General features: G+C 40.3%; 1 non-coding gene across 1 annotated transcript; it reads left to right on the forward strand.

Moving 5' to 3' along the window:
• The first annotated feature begins 14,113 nt into the window (after window positions 1-14,113).
• LOC136736107 (U5 spliceosomal RNA) lies at window positions 14,114-14,228 on the forward strand. Its single transcript, XR_010811546.1, has one exon. It is a non-coding gene; the product is annotated as a U5 spliceosomal RNA (small nuclear RNA).
• Window positions 14,229-14,720: the final 492 nt, after the last annotated feature.

The following is a 14,720-nucleotide window of genomic DNA, read 5'->3' on the forward strand; positions in this document are numbered from 1 at the left end:
ACCTATGACCTTACAAATGGTAACAAAATGGCTCCCATCTTACCAGATGACCTATGACCTTACAAATGGCTGACATCCAATATGGCCGATATCATCCAAGATGGCTGACAAGGGAGGGTAAAAGGGTAACCCTGGGGGTGATGGGAAGGAGAGAGAAGTTCCGGTTCAAAGGTGGGGGTAACCGGAAGGTGAGGTGGGCCTTCCGGTCTATGGTACGTAGGGAGGGCGGGACTTCCGGCTGTCAAAATTGTAAGTGATGCTGCCATCATACCGTTTGACATTGTCTCCAAGGTTCTCATCGTGAATAACAAACAAAATTCAAACTACCTTCTGGCCTGACCTTCTAGCTTGACCTAATCTTTCTTAAGTATACAAGAGAGAAAAACAGGTGTGAGAAAAGAATTTCTAACTTTCCTTCCATACATACATACATACATACATACATACATACATACATACATATGGAAAATAAATAATAGAATTTTGAATCACAATAAGATGTTATCAAGTACAGAAAAAGAAAATGTAATAAAATGTGATCTTAAATACATACAAATAAAGAAAATTGGTTTACTATTTCCAGATTCCTTTTTTGAAATACAATGACATGCATTACAAATGAGTATTTACATTATATTTACAGCCGGTGCTCGTGTGTCACTGTGTCCCTCAGGCTGTGGTAGGCGCTGACATATTGGGCAGCCAGGGTGGCTGTGTGTCCCTCCCCCAGGAGGACTGACCGTTTTTCTTTTTTCTAAGTTTTGTCACAGGTTGGGTGGGCATCCATTATGTTGTTACAGAATGTGTCCCTTATTTTGGGCTAAAGCTTTCCGTGGAGGGGAACGTGGATCAGTTTGTAGCATTTTTGGGAAGATCTGCCTTGTTGGGGCGGAGCTGTGATCCAGGTGAACAGCAGATCGGGCATAGGTGGGCATGTGGGCAGAGGAGTAGGAAGGCCGGTCAAGCAAATAAGCTTGCTAAGGTACGCAGCAGCAGCAAGCAGCCCCCCCATCCAGCCAGCCAGCCAGTCTGGCTAGCAGTGACTGAGTGGTTGACAGACGGCAAGCAACGGAATGTACGTGCTCTGTGATGTCATAGCAGTCAGCTGAGAGAGGCTCGTGATGTCATCGCTGAGCTGTCTGTCTGTCTGTCTGTCTGTCTCTCTCTCTCTCTCTCTCTCTCTCTCTCTTCCTCTCAATTCAATTCATTTGTATTGTCAAAGCAATTGGACATACATACATACATACATACATACATATATATATATATATATATATATATATATATATATATATACATACATACAAACATCCATACATGCTAGAAAGTCATTACTATGTTATCTTAAAGGCTAACTAAGCAGAACATATATCATTATAGAACAGAGTTCATAGGTCAACACATGGTTTTAGGGAACAGGCTCGTAGGTCATACCGTTTGACATTGTCTCCAAGGTTCTCATCGTAAATAACAAACAGAAATCAAACTATCTTCTGGGCTGACCTTCTAGTTTGACCGTATCTTTCTTAAGTATACAAGAGAGAAAAACAGGTGTAAGAAAATAATTTCTAATTTTCCTTCTACACATATATACATACATACATACATATGTAGCGTTATGTTGGGTGTATTTGGATAAGAGCATTTGGGCTCTGAGCTGAAGCACGGATCTAAAGAAGACCTCTCCCCCCCCCAAAGTTATCAGATTTCCTTAGCTCATCAGCTTGGAACTGGTTTGCATCAAAGTGACAGTTTTGGGGAGGATGGCACCGAGAAGAGGCCAAATAGTTTGGAATTCTGCTATGAGATGTCTGGAGAAAGGGGCCTGTAGGTGATAAAAACTCTTTGAAGTGGACGAGAGCCGAAATCCCGACATAGAGCTACGAACCAGGGCCAACCGGCATTTCCAAAAGATGGCATGGATTGACATCAGTCATAAATCAAGCCCCCCTCCAATAGGACACTGGGGGCTGAAACCGAAATCCAATCTCAAGAACTCAGGGACCAATCACCTACTGATCTGACAGACTTTAAGGAACAGCGGACAGTCTTTCTCTCTCTCTTTCTCTCACCTGAACCAGAAACTCGCTGCCACAGCTCAACCTGTAGCTCTGTTGCCAGAACCGGAATCAGAAACCAACCAAGTCTTTGCCGGCAACAGAAGAGTTAAACTGGGAGAAGGAGATTGAGCCGTACGAAGAATTCTTTTAAAGGACTTTATTAAATAAATAACTTTACAGACCCACCTGATCAGTGGAGTTTTACAGCTGGACAATTGACTAAGTCGACTGAATACGAAAGTGTCAGTCACTTAAATAGCTATTTGAGTCTTAAGAAACTTGACCCTTGGAATAAACAGGGCCCTGCTTTCCTCAAAGACTTTGTCTTCAAGTAACTACGGTGGAACCCTGCTTACAAAGAAGATTTTGTGCACAACCTTGGAGCATTCAAACCAGTGGAAAATCTGTTTGGAAAAGACTCTACATTCCCGAAACCCCAACTTACAGGTGCATCGACTGAGTGGAAGTTCTTGGACAAAGCCGAACCAGACTGCCTTTGTTCCAAACCACACAGACCTCGTGCCGAGTGCTGTTATCTGAGCCCGAAGCCAGAGAGGCCTCTCTGCGACGAAGTTCACATAAGTTTAACAGTTTGGAGTTTGTGATTCATGACATTTGAGAATTCAATTAGAAATGTTAATCTGTGATTCATAACTCTAGAATGTGTAATATCATTTAGTTTTCTTAAATATAAATGTGTGTTGCATTAAACTGTTTTGTTGATAATTTTAGAAATAAAATCTGTCAACCCCGAGAAATATCTTCTCATTCCTGTTTAACTGTTTAGTCTGAAATTGACACAAGTTAATAGACATTAGATTATTGGTGGCCCTGCCTATCCTTAATCATTGAATAATAATCAGTTAAGGGAAATTGTGGTAACAAATAGGATCTTTCTCGGCACCTAAACGTAAATGAGACTGATGTATATATAACGAGAAGTTACCCGACATAAATACTAACCTGCGTAGTTATTTAATGTCTGACTAATAATACTAACGAGAGACTCACCTTCGTCTTACTAACCGGTATTGTAGTCAATGTGTTTATAACCTTTTTTGTTTAACGATTTGTTAAACGGAATGTACGTGCTCTGTGCTGTCATAGCAGTAAGCTGAGAGAGGCTCGTCATGTCATCGCTGAGCTGGCTGGCTGGCTGGCTCTCTGTGTGTGTGTGTGTGTGTGTGTATGTGTGTCTCTCTGTCTGTCTGTCTGTCTGTCTGTCTCTCTCTCTCTCTCTCTCCCTCTCAATTCAATTCATTTGTATTGTCAAAGCAATTGGACATGCATACATACATACATACATATATATGGAAAATAAACAATATGTGTACATCTCTTTCGGCATTAGTGGTGCCCTCACAGATGTGCAAGTTACATGACAAACAGACAGACAGACACACACACACTTTCACACACAGACAGACAGACAGACAGACAGACACACGCATATTATGGGTCTTTGTTGGGTAGTGAAATGGGTAGCATCAGTCGCAGTGTGGGTAATGTCAGGGAGCCAATCATAGTCCCCGTTATTTGCATATCGTGGCGCAAAGCATTCTGGGAAAAGCAACTAAACACGTTTAGTCATGTATTTGTCCATAGTTTACACATGAGATGAAAGAGACAGTATGACGTATTGAGCACCTGGGATTCCTCATGTGTATGTGAGGGGCAGAGGAACCGGATCCCAAGTGTGCGTCCCAGGTGCTATAGGTTTCAAAGCATGCAGGGGAATAGGCACCCCACCCTGACACCTATAGAAGACTGGATAGGGAGATATAAATAGCAATGGGGAGACTCTTGTACTTGGTGTGGCTCTATCCATATAGTGGGGCCAGCAGCCACTTAGCAGGTGCAGCAATAGAAGCTCAGCCTGGGGAGACTGGATTTAGCATTTCCTCTCCATTTTGATAACTATCCATAATCATTTCTGCAAAATACTTCTATGATACCTATGTATGTTTTTTACTTGTACTATATTATACTATCAAGTATCAGTGTACACATACAATGTGACCTGTTACATTAATACAGAGGCCACGGAAGGCCAGATCACTAATAGCCACTGTCCCCTGATATTACACTTTTTTACAATCACTTTGGCACTCATTTCAGAACCTTGATGTCATTTTTCAAAACTCTAGACACTAAACTCACACCCGATGATCAAAATGCACATTTTTCAAAACTCTAACACTTTTTTACAATTGCTTGGATACAATACACATCAACCTCAGAGCATTTGTTCATTGAACTAAAATGACACAACTTAACATCAAAGTATTACCATTTCAAAATGCAATTCACACATTACATCTGAGATCACTGTCTATTCATTTCATTACAAAGATCTAACTATCAATTGATACAGCTGCTCAAAATGATAAGTGACTGTTGCATTACTCTTAATGCATAGTTTTATGGAAACTGACAAACAGTATTCCATGTTTCGATCATGAAAGTTTCAGGATAATGAGATCCATTGACATCAATAACCGAGGAGCATGGTTTCTTAGGGTTACCATAGACTTGACTGTGTCTTCTTGTTTGTGAAGGAACAGGACTGTGTTTTCCTGTCTGGGTTCCCGCAGGCTTAAGTGTGTTTGTAAACTGCAGCGTAGGTTTGACCTACTATTAGAAAAAAAAAAAAAAAGGAGCGCTAATTAATTGTTCAATATCTGATACGCCGGTGATAATATAAAATAACGTGTTTATAGTTTATAGAAGTTTATAGTGTTTATGGTAAATGAAGAAAAGTCATTAAGTTATATACAAGTTCTATAAATGCAAACATTGAAAAGCATGTTTGTTGTTATTCCTATATAGGATTTAGTATTATTTGTGTTTTCTTGTTTTTTGCTATGTTTTCTCCCCTGTCGTTTATTGTTATTTTGCGGGCTTGCACGCCTTGGTTGTTGTGTACAAAACGATACATAGAAAATGGGAAAACGTGTTACTGTGTGGGAACAGCTCTAGTAAGACGGGCGAACCGCCACTTAAAGGTACACATGTAAGGTACATGTATGATAACTATGGAGTGAAGCGGTGCGTTTGACTGGACAATAGGTGACAGAAAATTAAGGTTTCCAGAAGATGGGACTTTTGATTCAGATAGACTTGAGCACCTAAAAACGGTTTTGCAAAATAGGAATACAAAGCATTAAGAAATGAGAAACCAAAGCTAGCTATCTTAAAACATTTGTTAGAGAAAAGAAAGAAAAGACAACAGGCATAATTCAATCTGAATGCCCCGAAGACAAATTAAAAAAAAATATATATATATATATATATATATATATATATATATATATATATAAATGAATAAATAATTGAATGAGATATGAGCCGCAGAGACCTCCCACATTGGAAAGTGGACTACAGCAGATAATCCTCTCCTCTCCCAGGGCAGGGTGATTAAGTGGGGACGCGTGTGAAGAGTGCAGGTGGACCCAGGTGAGTTGTGTAAGAAAGAAGAAACAAAAATAATAAGGCACGCGTGCAAACAATCAAAATAATACTAAGTGAATAACAAATTAAACAATAAAGTGAAAGATAATCAACACACAAAATAATGGCAATATAGAACCAAACAAAATACACAAGCCATATTGCATAAAGTGAAGTGAAATATAAATATAATAAGTAATGGTGATTAAGGAGCTAATTAACACCGTCCGTGACATTTACATCGGTTGGGTGTGTGGATACCAGTAATAATTTTTGTTTTATTGAAATACAAAATAATTCTATTTTTCCGAAGTGCTGAACTTTAATACAGTCTAGAAAGATTAATATTTTTTGTCTTGGGCTATATTATTATTACCATAGTTTTTCTATTGTATAAGTATCTTGGAGTAGAGGCATAGGTGGGCATGTGGGCAGAGGAGTAGGAAGGCCGGTCAAGCAAATAAGCTTGCTAAGGTACGCAGCAGCAGCAAGCAGCCCCCACATCCAGCCAGCCAGCCAGTCTGGCTGGCAGTGACTGAGTGGTTGACAGACGGCAAGCAACGGAATGTACGTGCTCTGTGATGTCATAGCAGTCAGCTGAGAGAGGCTCGTGATGTCATCGCTGAGCTGGCTGGCTGGCTGGCTGGCTGGCGGACTGGCTGGCTCTATGTGTGTGTGTGTTTGTGTGTGTGTCTGTTTTTCTGTTTGTCAGTCTGTCTGTCTGTCTCTCTCTCTCTCTCTCTCCCTCTCAATTCATTTGTATTGTCAAAAGCAATTGGACATACATACATTCATACATATATATATATATATATATATATATATATACATACATACATACATACATGCTAGAAAGTCATTACTATGTTATCTTAAAGCAGAACATATATCATTATCGAACAGAGTTCATAGGTCTATACATGGTATTAGGGAACAGGCACGTAGGTCATTCTGTTTGACCTTGTCTCCAAGGTTCTCATTGTAAATAACAAAGAGAAATCAAACTACCTTATGGCCTCCTGACCTTCTAGCTTGACCTTATCTTTCTTAAGTATACAAGAGAGAAAAACAGTTGTGAGAAAAGAATTTCTAACTTTCCTTCCACACATACATACATACATACATACATACATACATACATACAAACCAGAGGCATGCAAAAAAATATAAAGAGGAAGAAAATGTTGTATAGCACATACAAAAGGGATGGTGATGAAACAAAATACATAGAATATGTTGAGCTGCAAAGAGATCTTAAGAAAGGGATCAGGAAAGCAAAGAGGGAAATAGAATGAAACATAGCTCTTGGAGCTACAACCAATGCAATGAGCTTTTTTCAAAATTACAACAGCAAGCGGTCAATTAAGGAGGAGGTGAAACAGATAAAGGGCAAAAATGGAGGTATCTTGGAAAACGAACAAGATGTGGCAAATATTCTAAATGAGTATTTCACAGAGGTTTGTACAAAAGAAAAAACAGATGACATGCCACAGGTTGACAATCAATCCAGTCAAACCCTAAGAGAGATCAGGATAAATGAGGAGGAGGTACTAAAGGGACTAGCAGAATTAAAATCAAACAAATCACCTGGGCCAGATGGGATATTTCCAACAGTACTTAAAGAAATGAGGGAAATTATGTATAGGCCGTTAACTCGATTATTTCAAATGACACTTAGAACAGGGGATGTTCCCACTGACTGGAAGACAGCAAATTTCATACCAATCCACAAGAAAGGGGACAAAACTGAGCCAGGAAATTACAGACCAATCAGTCTCACCTGCATCACCTGTAAAATGTTGGAAAAAATGATTAGACAGAAAATAGAGGAGCATCTCAATGAAAACCATATTCTTGGAGATAGTCAACATGGGTTTAGACGAGGCAGATCATGTCTTACTAACTTAATACATTTTTTTGAACATGCAACTGCAGCTGTAGATCACGTGAAAGCATATGATATGATATACTTAGATTTCCAAAAAGCTTTTGATAAGGTTCCACACCAAAGACTGATCCTCAAATTGGAAGCTGTAGGCATTCAGGGTCATGTAAGTAGATGGATTATGAACTGGTTGATGTATAGGAAACAGATTAGAGGAGTCACTTCTAACTGGAGTGAGGTTGTTAGTGGAGTTCCACAGGGATCAGTACTAGGGCCTTTGCTTTTTCTAATCTATATTAATGATCTGGACTCTGGGATACTTAGCAACCTTGTCAAATTTGCAGATGATACTAAAATAGGTGGCTTAGCAGATACAATCTTGGCAGCACATGCTATTCAGAGGAACTTAGATAAATTCAGTTGTGGGCTGACACCTGGCAAATGAAATTCAATGTGGACAAGTGCAAGGTAATACATGCAGTAAAACAAAAATGTCCACTATAATTACACTATGGGAGGTACAGATCTAGATGAAGTAATGCATGAGAAAGACCTAGGAATCTATGTGGATTCACTTTCTCCATCCAAACAATGTGGGGAAGCAATACAAAAGGCATACAGAATGCTAGGGTATATCGTCAAAAGTGTAGAATTTAAGTAATGTTAAGACAGTACAATGCGCTAGACCTCATCTGGAATACTGTGTACAGTTCTGGGCACCACACTTCAAGAAGGATATTGCTGCTTTAGAGACAGTTCAGAGGAGAGCAACCAGACTTATTCCAGGTCTGAAGGGAAAGTCCTACTCGGAGAGACTGAGGGAACTGAACCTTTTCACCCTGGAACAGAGGAGATTACGTGGGGACTTGATCCAAGTCTTCAAAATCATGAAAGGTTCCTCAAACCAGAGGAGCTTTTCCAGATCAGCAGGGACACACGCACCAGGGGACAACAAATGGAAATTGGGCTTCAAGGCATTCAAGATGGAAAGTGGTAGAAGCTGAAAGTTTGGGAACATTTAAAAATAGACTGGATAGGATCCATGGATCACTTAGATATTAATGGACACCAAACGAGCATGATGGGTCGAATGGCCTCCTCTCGTGTGTAAACTTTCTTATGTTCTTATGTTCTTATGTTCTTATGAATGTTCCCTAAGCATGTTTCAAATGTTCCCTAATTTATGTTACAAATGTGCCTTAGCACCTCTCTCTGTCTCTCTCTCTCTCTCTCTCTCTCTCTCTCTCACTCTGTCTCAATTCAGTGCATTTGTATTGTCAAAGCAATTGGACATGCATACATACATACATACATATATATGGAAAATAAACAATATGTGTACATCTCTGCATTAATGGTGCCCTAACAGATGTGCAAGTTACATGACAGACAGACAGACAGACACTCACACACACTTTCACACACACACACACACACACTTTCACAGACAGACAGACAGACAGACACACACACACACACACACACTTGTATACCTGACACGTATAGAAGACTGGATAGGGAGATATAAATAGCAATGGGGAGACTCTTGTACTTGGTGTGGCTCTATCCATATAGTGGGGCCAGCAGCCACTTAGCAGGTGTAGCAATAGAAGCTCAGCCTGGGGAGACTGGATTTAGCATTTCCTCTCCATTTTGATAAGTATCCATAATCATTTCTGCAAAATACTTCTATGATACCTATGTATGTTTTTTACTTGTACTATATTATACTATCAAGTATCAGTGTACACATACAATGTGACCTGTTACATTAATACAGAGGCCACGGAAGGCCAGATCACTAATAGCCACTGTCCCCTGATATTACACTTTTTCACAATCACTTTGGCACTCATTTCAGAACCTTGATGTCATTTTTCAAAACTCTAGACACTAAACTCACACCCGATGATCAAAATGCACATTTTTCAAAACTCTAACACTTTTTTACAATTGCTTGGATACAATACACATCAACCTCAGATCATTTGTTCATTGAACTAAAATGACACAACTTACATCAAAGTATTACCATTTCAAAATGCAATTCACACATTACATCTGAGATCACTGTCTATTCATTTCATTACAAAGATCTAATTATCAATTGATACAGCTGCTCAAAATGATAAGTGACTGTTGCATTACTCTTAATGCATAATTTTATGGAAACTGACAAACAATATTCCATGTTTCGATCATGAAAGTTTCAGGATAATGAGATCCATTGACACCAATAACCGAGGAGCATGAACCAGTTGGACTACATTATCTATGGATGTAATATTTCATCATCATTCATCATCATGTAGCACTTTTCCACACCATGTTTTCAGTGTGGAAGGAAAGTTAGAAATTCTTTCTCTAATACCTGTTTTTCTCTCTTGTATACTTAAGAAAGATAAGGTCAAGCTAGAAGGTCAGGCCAGAAGGTAGTTTGATTTCTGTTTGTTATTTACGATGAGAATCTTGGAGACAATGTCAAACAGTATGATTGAAGTGCCTGCTCCCTAATCCATGTGTTGATCTATGAACTCTGTCCTATAATGATATAAATTCTGCTTAGCTAACTTTTAAGATAACATAGTAATGACTTTCTGATTATAACCAGCTCTTTGATTTTTGTGTATAAAAGCTCTGACTGTTAAAATGAAGGCAGAGCGACTTTGGGATCTACTTGAGTCACTGTTCCTCTCCACGCTGCGTGTATTAAAGGCATTGCAACTAACGCTCCAACCTGGTTGAAGATGATTGTTCTTCCACATCAGATTTGACATTACTGTATGTATGCAGGCCCTTGTAATTGCTTTTCCAATACTGCCAACTGGTTATTGATGATTGATTTCACATTGTGGTACGATTATCGAGTGAAATGAGTGCTATCCACCCCAGCAACACAGTGATAACATGGAGCCGGCAAGTCATCCAGGTCACAATAGAGGTCAAGCAGTGGGAGGAGGAAGACGTGGTGGTCAAAGGAATGGAAGGGGACATGCACCCCTTCTGAGAGGTGGTCGTGGGCCTCGTCATAGAGGAGGGCTTAGGCCTCACCAGAGAGGCAGCCATGGGCCTCATTTGAGAGGTGTTGGGGGAACGTGGTAGAGGACAAGGCCACGGACCAGACAGCGGCAGCAACAGCAAATAGTGTCCAGTGAAATCCGAGAAATAGTTGTAGAGCATGTTGTAAATCATGGCATGACCATGACTGAGGCAGCTACAATGATTCAATCAAACCTCAGAATCAACTCAGGATCAACTGTGGCCTCAATCATCAGAAATTTCCGTACTGAGAAGCGGCAAGTCTTCAGCATGCACTAAACATTAGGCTACTCTCAATTGTCAAATGACTGTATACTGCATACCAATGTGTAGCACAGAGTATAGTGTGCCTTTTGAAAGAAATGCAGACAGCAGCTGATGACTGAGTATGTTCAGGTATGTTCAGTTTCAAGATGCCTCTTGTGAAAAATGGTTGTGAGAACCTGAACCTGAACACAGGGCTGATGGAAATTCAGAAGTACAGTAATCAATCCTTTGTTTTACACTAAGCCAGGTGAGGAACACTGCAGTTGACATTTTACTGTAGTTTTGTTCTTTTTTGTAGCTAATTATTGTTGCATGGCTTCAAAGAAACCTATGGTGTGATTTGATTGTATTGCATCAATACATTTCAGATTTTGTTCAATGATTCCACTGTGTCTGTAGTATTCTCTCTACTAGTCCTTTTACAGTGATGTATTTATGTGTAGTACCATAATGAAACATGTATCACATATTTTGTACTACAATATTTAATGATTGTACGAACAACTACACAGTGAAACTATCGGTATCTTCTGTGTGGGTGATCTAAATAAATGTTACTATGGTATTTCATGATAAATGAATTATTTGAACCAACAAGTCTGCAAGTGCAAGGTTTCTTTAAAGATATGAATGCACAATGCAATGTTTTGAACATTGGACAGCCTGTGTTACAAGTGATGACCGTTTTGAGTTTTGTGTCTAGAGTTTTGAAAAATGACATCAAGGTTCTGAAATTAGTGACAAAGTGATTGTAAAAAACTGTATATTCATCCTATTTAATGTGCTCTTTTAAAATGTGCTTTTCTTTTTTATGTTGCCATTTCTGTTCTACCAATGTTTCAGTTGTTAGCCAAAGATTGACAGAGTACATCTCATACACACAGGCCAGACAGCAAGGATTTCTTTTTGAAATTCAATTACAAATGCTGCATGAACTCATCAATACGATTAGAGCTCCTGAAAACTCACTCTACAGCATCTCATTAGCAGTGAAAAGAAACCAAGAAAGTTGGGACAGTCGACTGTTTACCACTATGTAACATCACCTTTTCTTTTAATAACACTTATTAAGCACTTGGGCACTGAAGACACCACTTGGTTAAGTTTAGCAAGCGGGATTTTCCCCCATTCATCCATTATGCATTTCCTCAGCTGCACAACTGCACAGGGCCTTCGTTGTCTTAATTTGCACTTCATAGTGCGCCACACATTCTCAATTCGGAGACAGGTCAGGACTGCAGGCAGGCCATGCTAGCACCCGCACTCTCTGCCTACGCAACCATGCGCTTGAAATCTGAGCAGAATGTGGTTTGGCGTTTTCCTGCTGAAAAATGCAGGGACGTCCCTGGAAAAGATGATGTCTGGATGGCAGCATATGTTGCTCCAAAATGTGTACATCTCTTTCTGCAAAAATGGTGCCCTCACAGATGTGCGAGTTACATGACAGACAGACACTCATACACACTGTCACACCCACACACACACACACACTTTCACAGACAGACACACGCACACACACACACACACACACACACACACTTTCACAGACAGACACACGCACACACACACACACACACACACACACACTTTCACACAGAGACAGACACACACACACTTACATACATACATACATACATACATACATACAGTGAGGGAAAAAAGTATTTGATCCCCTGCTGATTTTGTACGTTTGCCCACTGACAAAGAAATGATCAGTCTATAATTTTAATGGTAGGTGTATTTTAGCAGTGAGAGACAGAATAACAACAACAAAATCCAGAAAAACGCATTTCAAAAAAGTTATAAATTGATTTGCATGTTAATGAGGGAAATAAGTATTTGATCCCCTATCAATCAGCAAGATTTCTGGCTCCCAGGTGTCTTTCATACAGGTAACGAGCTGAGATTAGGAGCACTCTCTTAAAGGGAGTGCTCCTAATCTCAGCTCGTTACCTGTATAAAAGACACCTGTCCACAGAAGCAATCAATCAATCAGATTCCAAACTCTCCACCATGGCCAAGACCAAAGAGCTGTCCAAGGATGTCAGGGACAAGATTGTAGACCTACACAAGGCTGGAATGGGCTACAAGACCATCACCAAGCAGCTTGGTGAGAAGGTGACAACAGTTGGTGCGATTATTCGCAAATGGAAGAAACACAAAATAACTGTCAGTCTCCCTCAGTCTGGGGCTCCATGCAAGATCTCACCTCGTGGAGTTTCAATGATCATGAGAACGGTGAGGAATCAGCCCAGAACTACATGGGAGGATCTTGTTAATGATCTCAAGGTAGCTGGGACCATAGTCACCAAGAAAACAATTGGTAACACACTACGCCATGAAGGACTGAAATCCTGCAGCGCCCCCGCAAGGTCCCCCTGCTCAAGAAAGCACATGTACAGGCCCGTCTGAAGTTTGCCAATGAACATCTGAATGATTCAGAGGAGAACTGGGTGAAAGTGGTCTCAGATGAGACCAAAATCAAGCTGTTTGCCATCAACTCAACTCGCCGTGTTTGGAGGAGGAATGACCCCAAGAACACCATTCCCACCATCAAACAAGGAGGTGGAAACATTATGCTTTGGGGCTGTTTTTCTGCTAAGGGGACAGGACAACTGCACCGCATCAAAGGGACGATGGACGGGGCCATGTACCGTCAAATCATGGGTGAGAACCTCCTTCCCTAAGCCAGGGCATTGAAAATGGGTCAAATACTTATTTCCCTCATTAACATGCAAATCAATGTATAACTTTTTTGAAATGCATTTTTCTGGATTTTTTGGCTGTTATTCTGTCTCTCACTGTTAAAATACACCTACCATTAAAATTATAGACTGATCATTTCTTTGTCAGTGGGCAAACGTACAAAATCAGCAGGGGATCAAATACTTTTTTCCCCCACTGTACATACATATATATGGAAAAGAAACATTACAAGTATAAATCACAATAAGATGTAATAAAGTACAGATAAACAAAATGTAATAAAATGTGATCTTTTTGAAAATGCAGGGACGTCACTGGAAAAGATGATGTCTGGATGGCAGCATATGTTGCTCCAAAATGTGTACATCTCTTCTGCAAAAATGGTGCCCTCACAGATGTGCGAGTTACATGACAGACAGACAGACAGACACTCACACCCACACACACACACTTTCACAGACAGACATACACACACACACACACACTCACTTTCACACAGAGACAGGCACACACACGTACAGACACACACACTCACTTTCACACAGAGACAGACACACACACACACACATACATACATACATACATATGGAAAAGAAACAATACATTTATAAATCACAATAAGATGTAATAAAGTACAGAAAAACTAAATGTAAGAAAATGTGATCTTTAATACACACAAATATGTATGGCTGGTCGGATGCGTCTTGGACTCGGGTTCCTCTTCATTACGTATAACGCTTTTGCCTTTTGCTAAAGCTTTCCGTGGAGGGGATCGTGGGTGAGTTTGTACCATTTTTGGGAGGATCTGCCTTGTTGGGGCGGAGCTGTGATCCAGGTGAACAGCAGATCGGGCATAGGTGGGCATGTGGGCAGAGGAGTAGGAAGGCCGGTCAAGCAAATAAGCTTGCTAAGGTACGCAGCAGCAGCAAGCAGCCCCCCCATCCAGCCAGCCAGCCAGTCTGGCTGGCAGTGACTGAGTGGTTGACAGACGGCAAGCAACGGAATGTACGTGCTCTGTGATGTCATAGCAGTCAGCTGAGAGAGGCTCGTGATGTCATCGCTGAGCTGGGTGGCTGGCTGGCTCTGTGTGTGTGTGTGTGTGTGTGTGTCTATGTCTGTCTGTTTTTCTGTTTGTCAGTCTGTCTGTCTGTCTCTCTCTCTCTCTCTCCCTCTCAATTCTATTCATTTGTATTGTCAAAGCAATTGGACATACATACATACATACATACATATATATATGTATGTAGCGTAAGGTACACTTTTAAATTTCAATTAAAGAAGTGAATTCATAGTATCACCTTATCACGAATCCT

Source organism: Amia ocellicauda, unplaced genomic scaffold (genome assembly GCF_036373705.1).
Source record: "Amia ocellicauda isolate fAmiCal2 unplaced genomic scaffold, fAmiCal2.hap1 HAP1_SCAFFOLD_46, whole genome shotgun sequence".
Classification (NCBI taxonomy): domain Eukaryota; kingdom Metazoa; phylum Chordata; class Actinopteri; order Amiiformes; family Amiidae; genus Amia; species Amia ocellicauda.